The 17,042-nt window shown below is 49.2% G+C and overlaps 1 pseudogene; it reads left to right on the top strand.

Annotated features, from left to right (window-relative positions):
• Positions 1-534: 534 nt before the first annotated feature.
• On the top strand, positions 535-2,759 carry LOC113192632 (ubiquitin-like FUBI-ribosomal protein eS30 fusion protein pseudogene; annotated as a pseudogene).
• The last annotated feature ends 14,283 nt before the right edge of the window (positions 2,760-17,042 follow it).

Here is a 17,042-nt window from a genome sequence, read left to right as displayed (position 1 = left end):
AGGTGTGTAAAACACATTGACAGCTGCCCATCACCTGGAAGAAAGCCCACCTGCAAGAAGGAATCCTGAAAAATGGAAGGGGGCAGGCTGGGGCAGCCAAAGGACAAGTGTGTGAAGGATCTGGACACATTGGTCCCTCTAAGGGGAGAAGACTCCAAAGTTTCATGCACTTGATTTGTAAAGACGACCAGAGGAACCCAAGGGTTTGAACAGAAGTTAGGCAGACAGCCAGATCCAACGCTACTGTGGCCATGTCCCCCAATACCCATGTCCTTTCACAAAGCCACCAGCCAGGTTTCTAAAGCCTAGGACGCTGTGCTCCTCATGTCCTTGGGAGGTGGCCACAGGCACATGCAGCTGTCTTTATGGTACTCGCTCCCCCAAGCAGAGGACAAAACTAACACTGAGTGGTGTGGCTTGTTTCCTGTTTTGTCCCTGCAGGACAGGGCCTGCATGCCACCTTCCTGTGTGCCATACAGAGGTGCTCAAGGAATGCCTGGTTAAGCAGATGAATAAATGGATGGCCCTGCCACCATGAATGAGAAGTGGCAGAAGTTGCAGGCAACAGCTGTATGATATCTTGCTGCTGGAGTGAAGGAGCCCCACAGAGGTTAAAGGGCTGGCCTGTACTGAAGACGCAGCTTGAAACTGTCCCGAGAGCCCTGGCCTAATGCACAACACACGTCACTTCAGGACCATGCCTGCTCTTCCTCACTCCTCCCAACCTCTGGGAACCCTGCAGGACAGTCACACCTGTGTGGGGTGGGCCCTGTCTGCAGTGTCCAGGCTTGGCTCCACTGAGGTCAGCACCTTTAGGAGGGCCACACCACTCTGCTCCATGTTGCCAGAGGCCCAATGGGACCCGGAGGCAACTTCTCCACTACAAGGATCCCGGATGTCAGATGTGGCCACTTCTGCCATTTGAAGGTGACCCTCAAAGCCAATTTTAAAAGATCCCTTAGTTCTGGTTGCTCTGTGTTTGTTCACACAATTGGCATCTTTCTAAAAGCTTTCAAGTGTACTCTGGAACTCTGCCCCAGGGGCATGGTGTAGAGAGAGATTATCTGCATGTGGAGGCCAAGAACTACAAAAAGCTTTTAGAAAAGCCATGATAAGATTTCATCACTGGTTACCTGGTACCAGGTAGGGATAACTCCCTTTGGTCTACACTGTGTGGTGCTTGGGGACTGACCCACAAAAGAGGCTAAAACAACCCTTCCCACCTTGGCACTCAGATGCAAACATCAGTGAAGCCAACTCAGGTCAATTTCTCGAGCATATTCTATGTGCTTGTGCTAGTCAGGCAAAGCTAGATGCCATCATATCTACCCCTAGGGAACCGAAGGTCAAGCAGGGGACAGGTTAGGTCTGATAGGAGGAAATCCGGAGGAAGCCATGCTTCCTCCCCTGCTGCAAGGAGCCAAGGGGCAGAGGGGCCAGCATGGCTTCTGGGAAGTGCATGTGTGAGCAGCCCGAGTCAGGTACATAGTGGTGTGACCTTGAGCAAGTTTCCTTACTTTCCCGTGCCTCAGTTTCCTCTTCCATGGGGTAGACACATTGATACTAAAAAGATCACACAAGGACCAACCTTAAGAGTATCGAGTGCTGATATGTGTTGGGCCTTCTGCAAATATGTGTGGTAGGTGACTGCCCTGGTGGGACTTGTTTCCTCATCTGTGGGATTTCCTCATGGCTCACAGGGCTGGTGTGAATCTCAGGTGTGTAGGACACATCAGTGTCTTTCCTGTTGCCTACGTCAACTGAATTTCTGCATGAGGACCCCATCCTTCCAAGACCAGGGGCAAGTTAATCTTAGTCATTTGGGGGCAGTGCCTCTAGGGATGTGCTTTGGTCCCGGTGACTCTCCAGCATGCCAAGTCTGGGTCCCATGATTTTTCTTGTCCCTGCCCTGCCCTGCCCTAACTTAGCCTTCTGGATGGTCATATCCCCCTGGACAGGCCACCTAGCCACTCATCTCTGGTCTTGCCACCTCTCAGCCACCACCACGGAACAGGATCCAGGTCCCTGCCAGTGAGGACCTGCGTCTTTCCTCACCACTTCTCCCTTCTGTGTCCTCCCAGGAGCCTGGAGTTCTCCTGTGCTTCCAGCCACAACCCTTGGAAGTCCTGTCTGCTTTCTGCCCAGCCCATGGATTCCCTGAGGCAAAGAAAAACAGAGAAAAAGACAACAAAGAAAATGAAAAGACTCTTTTTTCTAAAAAAAAAAAAAAAGCACAAAATCAAGGAGTGATGTGGCACAAAGCAGGTGGTAAGGGTGAGCGCGCCCTCCCTTCTTCCTCTTTCTCCACCTTCACAGTCGTGGCTGCTAGGGCCACAGCTCATCACCGACATCCAGCTCTTTGTCCCTGCCCAAGAGTTACAAACCCTTGAAGTAACTGGCCAAGAGATGGCCACCCAGATTAAGGTTTTTGTAGCCTCAATGGAGAGCATTACCCCAGAAGATCAAGTTGGGCTCCTGGCAGGCACACTACTGGAGGCTGAGGCTACTCTAGGCCAGTGTGGGGTGGAGGCCCAGACTACTTTGGAAAGTAGCTGGTTGCATGCTTGGAGGTAAAGTCCAAGGTTCTCTGGCCCAAGCTGGAAAAGTGAGAGGTCAAACTGTCAAGGTGGCCAACCAGGAGGAGGAGGAGGAGGAGGAGGAGGGAAAAGAAAGGCCTGGCCAAGAGGCAGATGCAGTACAACTGGCACTTTGTCGATGTTGTGTCCACCTTTGGCAAGAAGAAAGTCTCTAATTCTTAAGTCCTTTGCTTAAGTCTTTGCTACTTTCTTTAATAAAGCCACTTCATCCAGAAATAATAAAATAAAAATAAAAGCACAAAATCCATGTCTCAGAATGTTCTTGAGCCACACTAAATCTCTTTAACACTTGTGTTTATTTCCTGTTAGATACCACTGCTTTACTCCTTTGGATGGTTCCATGTTCATGTTTTGCCCTGGGGCTGCAACTCAGTGGTAGCGCACTTGCCTAGATGCCCAAGACTCTGGGTTCAATCCCCAGAACCACAGAAAAGAAGAATAAAATAGTCTCATTTGAATACATGATAAAATAGAAAGATAGAGCATGCATGTATTGGGCAGGGAATGTGGCTCAGTGGTAGAGCAGCTGCCTGGCATGCATGAGGCCCTGGGTTTGATCCCCAGCACCACATCACACACACACACACACACACACACACACACACACACACACACACGTATCTTCCCAATTATCTCAGAAAAGTAAAGCTAGAATTTAAACTTTATTCCTAATTTTTTGTTTTGTTTTTTGTTTTGATGTGCTGAGGATCAAACTCAGGGCCTTGACTGGATGGGCAAGTTCCCTACCACTAAGCCATACCCTCAACCCTTGAACTCAATTCTTAAATGCACATCCTATCAATTCAATGGCATGACCCACCTGGCACAAAACTCTGCCATTCTGCAAAGTTGACTGAATTATGTCCACACTTAAAAAGCCTCCAAGACTGCAGATCAAGGAGCCCTGGGGCATTTATGACTGAGAAAGAGCAACGGCACAACTGGGGGAGACCTCAAGAGAGTGGAGACCTGGCAAGCGCATCTTAAGACTGTCCTGCATATTTATTAAACACCACTTCCCCATCTTTCTTCCTCCCCATAAAATGATCCCTGTGCATGGTGTAATGGTTTGCTCACCTGCTGCAGTCAGCAGAATACTTTGAGAATAGCTCCCAGCCTCCTGCAACTTTATTTGTTCTTCACTAAGCAGTCCAGGCCTTGGAAGTGTCTGCCCAGTGCATCACAGATAGGCCAGGTCCTCTTGGGAGAAAGTGGAGGTATAAGTTTCACCTTGAACCTGGGACAGCATATTATTAGTTCCAAGAGACAGCAGTGGTGAAGCCCATCCCAGGTTCCTGACTGGGAAAGCAGAGAGGATGGGACAAAGGAGACAAGGCAATTTCTACAGCTATGGTGTAAGACTCTGGGCAGGACCAGCAGCTCCCAGCAGAGAGAAGCACACAGGCTGGTCAGGAAGCACCTGTTCTGGCCCCTCCTGGCTCAGGAACCTTGGTCAGCAAAGAGGTTGCAGACCAAGCTCCTGTCCCCGGCCACCTGCCCACCTCATCTCTGCAGCATCCCAGACACCAGGTGCACTCATCATGCCCCAACCATGTCCATCCTCCATGATTGACACAGAGCCTCATCAAGCTGGGAGCACCCTCCCACCTCCTGTCTGATTGCAAAATCATGGAGCACAGATTCCCAGGCTGCAGCACCGTCGCCTATTCTAAGGCAGCCAGTGCACACCCGTCACAGAGCCAGATCTTTTGTACCACTCAAGAAACCCAAAAACATCGCCATTTCACTTTCCCTAGATTGGGGATTCATTTCATTGATTAGATGACAGCTTTTTAGAGCCGGAGTTGGCAGACTGCAAGCCTGCATGCAAGCTTCTACCTGTTTTTGGATGGCCTGAGAACTGAGAGTAGCGTGTACCTTGTTAAGTAGGAAAGAAAAATAGAATAATATTTGTGGAATATTGAAATGATATAAAATTCATACTTCTGTGTCCACTAATAAAGGTTTATTGGCAATCATCTGTGTTCATTCATTTACGTACAGCCTATGATTGACTACAACAACAGAGTTGACTGGTTGTGACAGAAACCAGAAGGCCCACCATGCCTCAAATATTTACTATCTTCAGAGAAAAATATAAAGGTGTTGCTGACCCCAGTCTAGATGCAGGGAACCTGTTCTATAGTTCTTTGTACATGCATGCACAGGTACACACAACACATACACACACAGCCTGACACTGGGTCTTGTTCATTATGTGTGTCCAAAGAAAGCAATATTTACCATGCACCAAACACCTTTTTTTCTTTTTTTTTTTAGAGATAATTTTTAATATTTATTATTTTTTTTTTTTTTAGTTCTCGGTGGACACAACATCTTTGTTGGTATGTGGGGCTGAGGTTCGAACCCGGGCTGCGCGCATGCCAGGCGAGCGCGCTACCGCTTGAGCCACATCCCCAGCCCCATCACCAAACACCTTTTGATTCTCTTTAATGGAGCAGCAACCTGTCCCACACATTAATTTGACTCTGCTCAACTACCCTTCTTCCTCTCCTCTGCTTAGAGAGCTCCTTCAAGATTCAGCTCAAAAGATGCCGTGTGTGAAGCCCTTCCTTACATCTCCTATTACATCAGTTGGGAAAGGACTTGGCTGCAAGTAACAGAAAATTCAATTACAGTGGTTTCAATGAACATCAGTTTATTTCAAGTGCCTAGATGATGCACATATGGACTTTCAGCAGCCTGTGGCCCAACAGAGCTACACCTGGTCTCCTTTGCCAATGAGCACTGAGTGTCTCATACAAGTTCCCCGCATCTAGACCAGAGATCAGCAACATCTTTTATGTTTGTTTTTTATGTAAAGAAAATGAGTATTTTAGACTTGGTGGATCATCTGGTTTCTGGCAGTTATGGAAAATATTCCAACTTTCTCACAAAAGAAGTCCACACATATATGAAATTGGTTCAGCAAATATCACTACAGTTCACTTGGCCTTTCCCTTATGGCTGCACTGTGCCAATCATTACACCCAATATCAACAAAGGAAGAAGAGGAAGAAAGAAAGAACAGTGAAAACAGATTTTTGCCCAGGCCTGATTCACTTCATTTTATAGTTGTTAGCAGCAAAGAGAGGCTGAGAAATTGAGTACTGCACTTTATTGTCTATATTATATAAAATAAAGCATCTTGTCAAGCCAGTCTACATTTCCTATGAGACCACCCAATCCATCCCCAGCACAGTTTGCTCCTCAATCTCTGACGATTTCAGATGGGTATCTCGCTGCTGAGTGGTGACTCATGTATCAGCCTCCCTTTCTGGACTGTGAACTCAAGGGCAGGAATTTTGTCTTATTTATCTTCTAAGTCAACCTAGAACAACACCTGACCTACAACATGGAAATCAATAATTGTTGATTATCAGTGTGTGTGTGTGTGTGTGTGTGTGTGTGTATCGAGAGAGAGAGAGAGAGAGAGAGAGAGAGAGAGAGAGAGAGAGAGAGAAAGTAAGCAAATGAAGCCCTGAAATATCCCTCCCAGAAGAGATCTCCAGTAGTCGAGATCAAGGAATAAGTTACCATAAGATGCACATATGGACTTTCAGCAGCCTGTGGCTCACAGAGATACACCTCCTCCCCTTTCCCCTAGTCCTTGGGCCAAGCACCAAGCATGCAGCATGAATTGGGTATTCTGCCTGCCCTCAAGGAGCTCATAGTCTACTGGAACACACAGACATGAAACAACCAAGAATAATTCAATGCACAAGTCCTTTAATGGGCTTACGGGAAGATGCTGCAGGGCAGGGAGAGTAGAGTCCTTGACTCCGCCAGGGAAGACAGGGAGTTCAGTCTAGAGGTGAGCTGGAAGATTACTCTAGTTTCTCATTTCCATATTTGATAATTCCTAGAGGAAGCAAATGACACTTCTAGGAATATGCTTTTTATATGGAAGCCACCCAATCCAGAGCCCACACTCCATTCAGCTCCTTCACCAAACTTACACTCCAAGCAACATTCCCCTTCTACTGAATCAGGCTCAGAGACACAACTAGGAACTGCCCCAGAGCCCACTAAAATGATTCAAACTATCCAATCCTAAGATTACTCAAAATAACTACACTGAGTTGCCCATTTCTTCCTTCAAGAACCCCAATAAAGGCTTTGGACCATGCTCTTTACCCTTCTTCTACCTCCTGATCAACCCTGGCGCATCCCCAAGTCACCCAGCCTGGTGACCTGTGCCTCCTCCTTTTAAGGATCTGTGAGTATAAATTTCTTCTTTCCAAACAATCATTTCCATGTCCTTGTGTCTTACCACACTTGATTAAAAGAAATCCCAGGTATGAATTCTAGAACAGAAAGATATAAGGAGTATAATGATGTTATTTCTGGAAGCATCTAGCACTTCCCTGGGCAAGTCTAGCCAGGCACCCAGAGGATAGGTGCTCCACTAATCAAGGAAGTCACTGAGAAAATAACTTAGGTTCAGAGGGAGAGATGAAATGAGAGAAGTGGGGTTCTCCTCCCCTAGCTTGGACACTGTCTTGCTCCCAACTCAAGGACTGGATGAGAGTTACATGACACTCCTGCCACCAACATTGCAGGGTAACTTGGAAGGAGGCGAGGAGAGATCCTGCCGCCCCTCAGCACAGCAAGAAGCATGTCATGCCTATTACCAACACGCACCATCCCAAGTCCTTTGCCCAATGTCATTTGTTCCCAACCACAGATTGCCACAATCCTATGAACCTCATCTTGGGCTGAAGCTGTACCAGAACATTTTTAGTAGCCCCACCTCAATGGAAGGGCTGTACACCATCCAGCTACATCAATGAAAGAGGATTTTTTTTTTCCTCTGAGATGAGTAGGTATGAAAAATATCTAATATTAATCATGGGCAACATTAACTTTTAAGATGGCTTGTCTGTCTTTCAACTTCCAAGTTGACATCTGGTGTGACTGCTTTGAAACTAACACTCGGCTTCATCGCGACAATTATAAATAGCCCAAGTTAAAGTCTTGACCTTGAACTGAACAGACTGTGGTTTAAAAAATGGAGAGGGCTACAACATGCAGTCAAATCCTGGGTGGGTTATTCTTGGGGGTGTATTTAAAAAGAAGAAAGAGGAGGAGGAGGAGGAGGAGGAGGGGAAGGGGGAGGGGGAGGGGGAAGGGAGAGGGGGAGGGGGAGGGGAGGGGGAGAGGAAGGGAAGGGGTGGGGGAGGTGGCGGCCACAGCTGTGGCAAGAATCCTGGAGTGAGAGAGACAGGGAAGCATGAGCAAAGGCTCTGACCAGCTCCTCCTTGTGGGGCAGGGAGTGGGAGCAGGAGGTCAGCCTCACTCCACTTGGACCCTTTCATGACGGGTCAGAGGTAGAATGGGCACAGGCTATTTATTGATTGCCACCTGACTACAGTTCTGCACTTGCCCTTTGGGGATTGGTGGGCGCAGACACCAGCTGTTATGGTTTGGATCTGGAAAGTCCCTCAAAGTCTTATATTGAAAGAATGATTCCCAATGCAGCAAGGCTCAGAGGCAGGACATTTAGGCCATGATTGAATCCCAAGGATTCTGCCCTCCTCTGTGGGTAGCTGAATGAACTACAGGAGTTAGGACCTAGTTAGAGGAAGCAGGTCGCTGGGGGTACGTCCTGGAAGGGTTTGTCTTCTCCCTGGCATCTCCTGCCCCTGCTCCCCTCTCTTCTTCCCAGCCACCGAGAGCTGAGCAGCTTTTCTCCACCCTGCTCTTCCACCATGATGTTCTGCCTCTCCTCAGGCAGTGGAGTGGGCTAACCTTGCACTGAGACCTCTGAAATTACAGCAAAGACCTTTGAGACTCTTCACTTTTGCCTGCATATGTCCAATGGATGGCTACAAGACTTGCCATCTCTGCCTCCATCTTGTATCCCTTTGCTCCAAGTCACCTGGGATCCCAGGAACAAGGTCTAATCCAATAAACACCTGTGAGGAGTGGAAGGCTACCCCTGGGGCAACGGCAGCTGGCCCTGCCTGGCCAAATAACAATCGACAGACCACACCTGACCAAGGTCACCTGCTTTGGCAGCTGTGAAAAGCCTCTGGCTGTGCAAACTCCCAACCCCTGCCCTCCTTCCCCTCTGTATGAAACCTCAGGGTCAGCCATTTATGATGATGCAGATCTGTAATCCCCCAAACCCAGGAAGCTGAAGCAGGAGGATCCTGAGTTCAAACCCAGCCTCAGCAACTTAGTAAAGCACTTAAAAACTCAGTGAGAGCCTGTCTCTCAATACAAATATTTTAAAAAAGGCTGGGGATATAGCTCAGTGGTTACTCAGGGTTCAATTCCTGGTACCAAAAACAAAACAAGAAAACAACAAACCTCAGGGTCATTGTCAGCCCCTCAAAGACAGGGTTAAGGACACGAGTGCACTTGTCTTCCAAGTTAGGGGACACTATCAATGCTCCTTGTGCTTTTTCACCGTGACCTTTCCTGTTTAGTCTTGGGGCCAAGCGTCTGGACCTACTGTTGGATCCTCAGAGTCAGGCCTGGCCCTGGACTCCAATAGCAAAACCAGGGGCTAAAATAAACCTTCCCTCCTCTCAGTTGTTTATGTCAGGTATTTTGGTCACAGGAACCAAAAGCTAACACACTATCAACAGGTGGGCAGATTCCACTTTATATAAACAGAAGAAATAAATCTTCCCATCAGCCCAGGGAGCACTTTCCCACCATGAGCTCCTCTGTAATTATTGTTCACATTTCTGCATTGGCTAGAGCCAAGCCCTGGGCTCGCCCCAGCCCACCCAGCCCTCACAGCAGCCTGTGAGGTGGGTTGTAGCAGGAACTCCATTTTACCCATGAGAAAACCCAAGTTAAAGAAGCTGCCTCCCAAGCTGTGGTCACACAGCTACCAGGTGGGGGGCAGCAGCAGACTCAACTGAGAAGAATGAGTTGCTGGGTCTCCTCGCCTAATCCATTCCATCTCTCAAGCCGCTAAGTCTCCGAGCTTCCCAGAACTTCTCTCCAGAAATATGGATCCAGTGGTTCTGGGGTAGGACAGAGCACTCTGGGTACTTAACAAGCACCCCCATGTGATGCTAACCCCTAGAGCTGGCGGGGACAGGGCCCTGCCGTGGGAACCTCTCAAGGCAGCCCCTGTGAAGCCAGCAGGGATTAATGTTTCCCGACCCTGAGAGCTGCCTACGTCCCCGAGGAGCTGAGATGACATCTAAATTTAGGTCCCAGGACCACTAGGACCACTCAGACCTCCAGCCTGGAGGACAGAGAGAAGACAGCGGGAAGAGAGGGTCCTCATGGAGGAAGGAACAGAGGGCAGAGTCTGAGAGGGGGTGGGAGATGCTGGGCCCAGCCCCACCTCAGATTGTCCCCAGCTCCCCAAGGGGCTCAGGACACCTCTGTGGAAAAGCATTGGAGCCCCTCCCGGCTCACATGCCTTGCAGTCAGGTTGTGTCCACTGGTATCCCGTGGTCCAGGGCTCTGGGGAGGGTGCAGGCTGTCCAGGATGTGGTGACCACGGACCCCAAGGAAGAGGAAGAAAGTGAATTTCCTGAGACCACACCAGTGACCACCTAGTTATTCACAGCTATCCCTTGCCAGGGAGGGCCCTGGAGCCCATGCTGAGGCCAGAAGTTTCTCTCTCACTTCTCTCTGGCTGGGACTTGTCAACTTGCAGGGACCAAAGGCTCCCAAACACTTAGTTCCCCTGAGGCCCCTCCCCTGACTCTGTCTCCTGAGCCTCTGAAACTCCTTTCTGCAGGCTAATGGGAGCAGGTTTGGCCAGCCTGCAGAACTGGCTCTCAGGTGCCCTTGCCCTGGGCCTGGGAGCATTCTGAGGGCTGCCTCTGTCCATGGACCTGATGCTACGGAGAGACCTTCACAGGCTCCCATGGTGGGTAGCACCCACTCTTTGCTGCCCTGATTCTCTGACATGCACTTGTGTCCCCTTTGGCAGCTTGGGTCCCTTTCACCTTTTCCTAGCGAAGTCCGGGTGGAGCTGAGCAGTGTGTGCAGGACACATGGTGCCCCCTGGATGGGGGCCCTGGGCAGTCAGTTCAGCCTGTTCACTAAGCAGAGGTTCCCAGCATCCAGGTGGGGGCTCAGCTGCAGGCCTTGGGGTGAGCAAAAATTACTGCCCCTTGAAGGGACCTACTCTCTCTCAGCTGTCCCCTCTCTTTGTATTCCTTCCCACTTTGGCGACTGAGGTTTTCAGCAGGGACAGCAATGAACCCCTGGAGCCTAGTTCTGGGTGGGCACAGCCCCAGGCTCCAAGGCTCCTCCTTCCTGCCTTCTCTATTGTCTGTCTCATCATTGTTCTGGCAGAAGACCACACACTGGCTTAAGGAGAGCTTTTCCTAAAGGGAGCTGGCCTCTCTGCCCCCTTGGAAAGCCAAAAGAGTATTGTCATTATTTGTGTAATTGATCTCCTCCAAAGGTGGAGGTGACTGACAGGCTAGGGCTGTGTTTCTACAAGGGCAGAAGGTGCAAGGACCATGGTGTGGGGTCACAGGTGGAGGAGGGTTGGTGAAAGGCCCCAGGAATCAGTGCTTCCTCTGGTTCTGCTGTGCACATGTGAGCTAGGAACCAACCGTCCATCTATGGGCCAAGTGACATTTCCTCGTGCTGCCTACTCCTGGGACGGCCGCCAGCAGCAGTGGGGTATGTCTCAGGGAACACACTGAAGCCTGTGGTGGGTTTCAATTTGAACACAATCTAAGAATCTGAACAGAATTCAGAGCCTACTCACCTTATGCTTTTCCTGGGGTGGGGGCGGGGGTGGGGAAATGGCACAGTATTAAGATCATCACCCGTATTGAGCAAACACTCCAATTTACTTTGAAACAGTGACTCATATGTTTCAACAACATATTAAGAAGCACTTAGATAAGATTTGCGTATCTCTGCTCCCAAACAGAGTTGATAATCAAGTTCTGCCTACCTAAACCTGGGCTTTTGAACTTATTCTTATAATAATAATAGAACATAATCTGAACAAATGGTGATTTCCATGAAATCCTTATTCAAATTCTGGGACATTAAAGCACATCTAAGAAAAGGATTTTAGTTCCTTCCTGGTCTGGTTAGCTTACCCTCTCCCTAAAAAAAGGCCTACAGATAACACCGGCTTAGTGACCTGGTCACAAGAGGCCCAGATGCTGGGCCAAGCAACCAGCACTATCTTTGGCATCTTCATAAGGAAGACAAACAATTCTTCACCATTCTGTCGGTGCTTCTGCCTAGCAGGCGCTGTCCTAAGTGTTTGCAGGCACTAACAATAAGTCCTTATAGCAATCCTAAGAGGCGGGTGTTATGATGATTGACAGTTTACAGACAGGGAAACTGAGGAGCAGAGAGTTAAGTAACCTGACCAAAGTCACCAGCTAGTAGGCAGCTGAACCAGGGCTCAGACTCTGGCAGGTTGTGTCACTAACCATTGTGTTGCCCTGCCTGCCCAGGAACATAAGGTGATCGCTGATAATTCAGTGAGAAATGCCAATAAGCATGATGCGAAGTGACAAGAAAATGTGAAGCTGCCATTGGACATATTTTTTTTTTTTTACTTAATTCTCGTGGTTTAGTTTGTTGACAGAATTGCAAGGACTCCTCTCCCACTTGTCTCTGTCAGAAATGTGCCCACGGCTCCTGACTCATCCGTGTTTCTGTCCACAGAGGCCCAGCTGATTCTCCTTTTCCAATTTTTTGCCCCCAAATGAGGGTCCTTTGCCCCCACCAGGCCTGGGGTCTCCTCCCGCCTTCACCAGGCAAATCCCTGCCAGAGCTCTGAAGAGTTATCCCATAGTTTACTTCTCTGTGACCTATGGACAGCAGGGGCTTCAAGTGGGCCAGGGGCTGATAGCCCTCCTGTGACCTAGGCCAGTCCTGTGACCTAGGCCAGGCTGTCTTCCAGAGCCCCAGGCCCTGCTCATCCTAGGCAAGGGGGGGGGGGCGCAGCAGGAACGGGTGGGTGCAGGCTGTGTCCCTTCACAGATGTTGAATGGAAAGTTTCACAGGAGGAGAGGAGCTGACTTTTTGCAGGGGAGAGGAGCAGGAGGGAGTGGGGAATCTAACCCAGGGGTGCTTTACTACGGAGTTATACATCCCCAGGCATTTTTTAATTTTGAGACAGGCTCTCACTGAGTCGCAGAGGCTGGCCTCAACTTGCAAGTCTCCTGCCTCCCAGCCAAGTTGCTGGGATTACAGGCCTGGGTCAGGGTGCCCCAACAAAGGAAGCTGACTCTTTTGCCCACCTGAAAGTGGCTCACCTCTTAATTCTGTGGATTTGGACTTTAAAGGACAGGAATATTCCCATCAGGGGTGGGAACAGGGGTAGGATTCCACCTGGCAACTGTATTCCTACCCAGGATTGGCTGTCTAGTCTTGATTCTGAAAAGGCGGGAACCTCAAGACGACTTCGCTCCTGTTGCCCCTGTGCAATGAGCCACCCTGCGGAGGGGCTTCTCTGCCCCCACCTAGGTGAGCAGCGCCGCCCAGTGGAATAAAAAAAAAAGTCCCTTAAGCTCATTGAAGATGCAGTCACCAACTGGAAAAGAGTGCATGGTATCCGATTTTGTACTGCTAATGAGGGTTCTTATTTTTTTTTTTTTGTCATTTACATGATTTTATTATCTGAATTGCTAACATCTGGTATTCCATTCAAAAAGTAATCTAGGGTAGAAAACCGCATATTAAAAAATACCTTATTTGGTTCATACGTGAATAGGTACAATCATCCCTCGACATCCATTGGGGGATTGTTTCAGGATCCCCAAAGATATCAAAACCTGTGGATGCTTAAGTTCCTTCAGAAAATGTCATAGAATTTACATATAATTTACACACATCCTCCGGCACACTTTAAATACCCCTTAGACTACTTTTAATACTAAACACAATGTAAATGCTAAGTGAAGAGTTGTTGTACTGTATCACTTACAGAAGAATAAGAAGAAAAAAAACCTATATATGTTCAGCCCAGATACATTTTTTGAAAAGTTATTTTGGATCCACAGTGGAATCCACAGGTTTGGAGGGCCAACTGTATATATTTTCGGTTGCCGTGAAGTTATTCTTCTCACCCCCATAAAGTAAGTGTTGAATGAGCATTTTTAAAAATACCTATTTGAGCTGGGCACCATGGCACATACCTGTAATCCCAGCCACTTGGGAGGCTGAGGCAGGAGGATCTCTTCCAAGTTCAAAGCCAGCCTCAGCAACTCAGTAAGATCCTGCCTCCAAATAAAATACAAATTAGGGCTGGTTGAGTGGTTGAGTGTCCCTGGGTTCAATCCCTGGTACCCTGCCCCCCCCCAAAAAAATAGCTATTTGAAAGGAAGCCATGCATTTTCCAGCAAGCGCTGCTCACCTATCCCCCACCCTAGCCAACCACCAATCTACTTTCTATCTCTACAGATTTGCCTACACCGGGCATTTCACATAGATGGAACTGTGCAAGATACAGTCTCTGATGATTGGCTTCCTTCATTTAGCACAATGTTTCGAAATCAACCAGGAGGTAGGTAGTGTGTATCAATCAGTACTTCATTCCTTTTTCAAGGATGAATACGACTCCACTGTTTGGATCCCTATTTTACTCATCTACTCAGCAAGGATGGAGAAGAGCTGTTTGTTTAGAGAGAGTCGGTTGCTTTCCTGTCTGATTCATGATTGAAAGAAGCACCTCTGAAAACACCCCCACAGTGAACTTGCCCTTACCCACCCTCCCCACCTGTGCTTCCTCGCCACCTGGCAGAATCTGATATCTCGGCACACTCCAGGCAACTCCTTCAGGTTGACTCTTGGGCTGATCTGAGAGGCAGATGTTTAGACAGCAGTTTCTGGAGTCCAGGAATGGTCACTGTCAAGAGTGTGAAAGGGCAAGAAGGCAAAATGTTGCCCTCTGGGCCCACCCGAAGCCACCCTGGATCAACACAGTCTGTGAAAAGTGAGTCCTGTGTCAGCAAGCTGAACCCCAGCCCTGCAGCCTCGCGGAGGTGACCTTTCCCTCTGGCTCTGGGAGGGTCCTGGGCCTCCTGGATCTCATCTCTGGACCCAGCCTCCTCCAGCCTGGAGGCTCAGATCCCTCGCCCAGGGATGGCCACGTAGGAGAAACGGCCATCCATCCGTGCTCTCCTGCTGGCTCAGTCACTGGGGTCCGGTGGCCGGCACCGTCCCTTCTTAGGATCTCAGCAGACTCCAGGGCAGATTCTCCACTGTGGCTTCTGCCCTCCTCTGTGTGACTCGTCCTCCTTCCTCACCGGGGAGGGCTCTAGACACAGGCCCACCTCAGGGTCCCTCAGGTCACTAGGAAGGTGATGAAAGCACTAACCCAGATGGATAAAAACACAGGTGGGGGATGGGCCGGGAGCATGGAGGCAGCTCTGCCCAGCCATAAAACGTCCTGGGGACACACAGATGGAGGTGGCAGGTAGTCCTCACCCACCTCCACTGCCCTCATGCCGGAGAAGCTGTGAGAGGAGATGTCCTAAAAGATGACATCAGCTTCAAGAAAGAGTAGCTGTAGATGGGACAGAACTCCAAGCGGCACTTGGTATTTTTCTGTGGTCCTTAGGGCCGCAGATTTCTTGCCACAGCTGAAAACACTGTCCCTCTAAACCTCCAGCTGAGTCTAACATTTGGAGATGTCTGGGATACTTATGGTCCCCATCTGCTCTGAGGAGGTGGACTCTCTCCTCCCATCAGCTCTTCTTGCTGTTCCTACTATTGTCACTAGATGGCGCCAAATACCACCAGTTGAGGATGAAAGATTTGGAGCCAAATACGAGGTACGGGTGCATCCCGGAGCCAAATAGGAGATGCATGCGGATGATGCATCTTGAACCTGATCTTATTCTAGAATTCATTTGTCTTGGGGACATATTATTCTTATAAGTAGGTTATTTTTAGAAACTATGTTTATGAACATCATTTCTAAATATAAATACAAATATGTTTTTCTGAGCCTCCCCACCTGCTCCTATCTGCCCTTTGTCTTTACCAACAGCAACAGGAAACTGGGACACAGTCCATGAAACATTCGTCAAGTTTCTAATATAAAAAAAAAATTGAGAATAAGTCCAATTAGATGAAACAGGTGGCTCAGCCCGTGGATGGGGCTGAAGAGGGGCAGCCTGGGCAGGGTGTTAGGGGGCTCCTGAGAAACAGAGTGGGATATGATACACTTTGTATTTATGGGTTTGTATGTTGTTTGGGGCTTTTTTTGTTTTGGGTTTTTGGGTTTTGGGGTTTTTTTTTTGTTTTTTTTTTTTTTGGTATTTTACGTGTTTGTATTTTATGCTTTTTCTAGGACAGGTGCTAATGTGGAGATGAAGAGTGGGACCAGCAACCTGAATGTAGGGGAAGCTCCCATCCTGGGGTTCAGAAGTGAGGCCAACTCCAGCTTCTTCCTTGCCCCAGGCACAAGGTCACCTGGTGGGGTCAAGTGGTCAACAAAAGCAAAGGGACCAAATCTCAAAAATGAGAGTTGCAATCGGACCCTGCTAAGCTGTCTCCTCAGTAGAGTCTCCCACCTAAGCCCTCCTTGCCCAAGCCCTCCCAGCTGCCTGTCACCCCCTCATCAAAGAGACCCCAAAATCCTGAGCTCCAAAACATTGCCCCTCCCCCACCACAACTTGGGCCCACCCAGATCTACACCCCGTCAGAAACAGGAACACCACAGCCACACACCTGGGTTTGGTTCCTTCTTTTATTGGAAGCCAGAGGGCCCTGCTCCTCCATAACGAGGCAGGGGAGGGAGGACCTGCCCCAAGGTTGCAGATTTGCTCACAGGGACTGATCCTTGGAAAAGGGTTGTGGAAGGAAACTCCCCAATCCCCTTCTAAATTGTCCCCATCAAATGAGATTAGGCCCCACCATTTTCATTGTAATGGTGAAACCCTGGGGGGTGGAGCTAAGTGTTAGGAAGGGCTTTAGAGACTTTGCAGGCCCAAGGTCACAGGACTAGAGTTATGAGGAAGTTGGCTTGCCTGACTAACCAGGCGTCCCACACCCGACTCCAGGTGACTGCCTTATGCCCTCTGGGAAGAGCTGGCCTTGGGCCTGTGGTCTAAAAATCAGAGGTTACAACAGAAGAGAAGGAACCATCCTCAGGTTGGCCCTCCCAGACCTCACATGATAGGGCGGAGGGCCAAGCGCAATGCCCCCAGGGGCCTGTGCTGGGGAATGTCTGGCTCAGGGAGGAGGACAATGTCCTCTCCACAGCTCACAGCCTCTCAGGAAGGTTGAACAGGGGAGAGAAGCTGGCTGGCCACCTCTCAGGGCCAGCAACCACAGGCTGACCCAACTGTGCCATAGTGAAGGTCGCTGTGCCATGTGCCCTCTTGTATACCAGACAGGAAAGATCCAGATGGGCAGTATAGGACTGAGGGATGGGGGGTGGGAGCAGGCTGCATGGTAGAAATAACAATCCAGAAGAGGTGACCCCAGGCTGGACTCGGGAGGAAGCCTGGTGGGCGTCTGAGCCTGGACAAGCTC

The sequence above is a fragment of the Urocitellus parryii genome, chromosome 11, assembly GCF_045843805.1.
Source record: "Urocitellus parryii isolate mUroPar1 chromosome 11, mUroPar1.hap1, whole genome shotgun sequence".
Classification (NCBI taxonomy): domain Eukaryota; kingdom Metazoa; phylum Chordata; class Mammalia; order Rodentia; family Sciuridae; genus Urocitellus; species Urocitellus parryii.
This window is presented reverse-complemented; position numbering and strand designations above follow the sequence as displayed.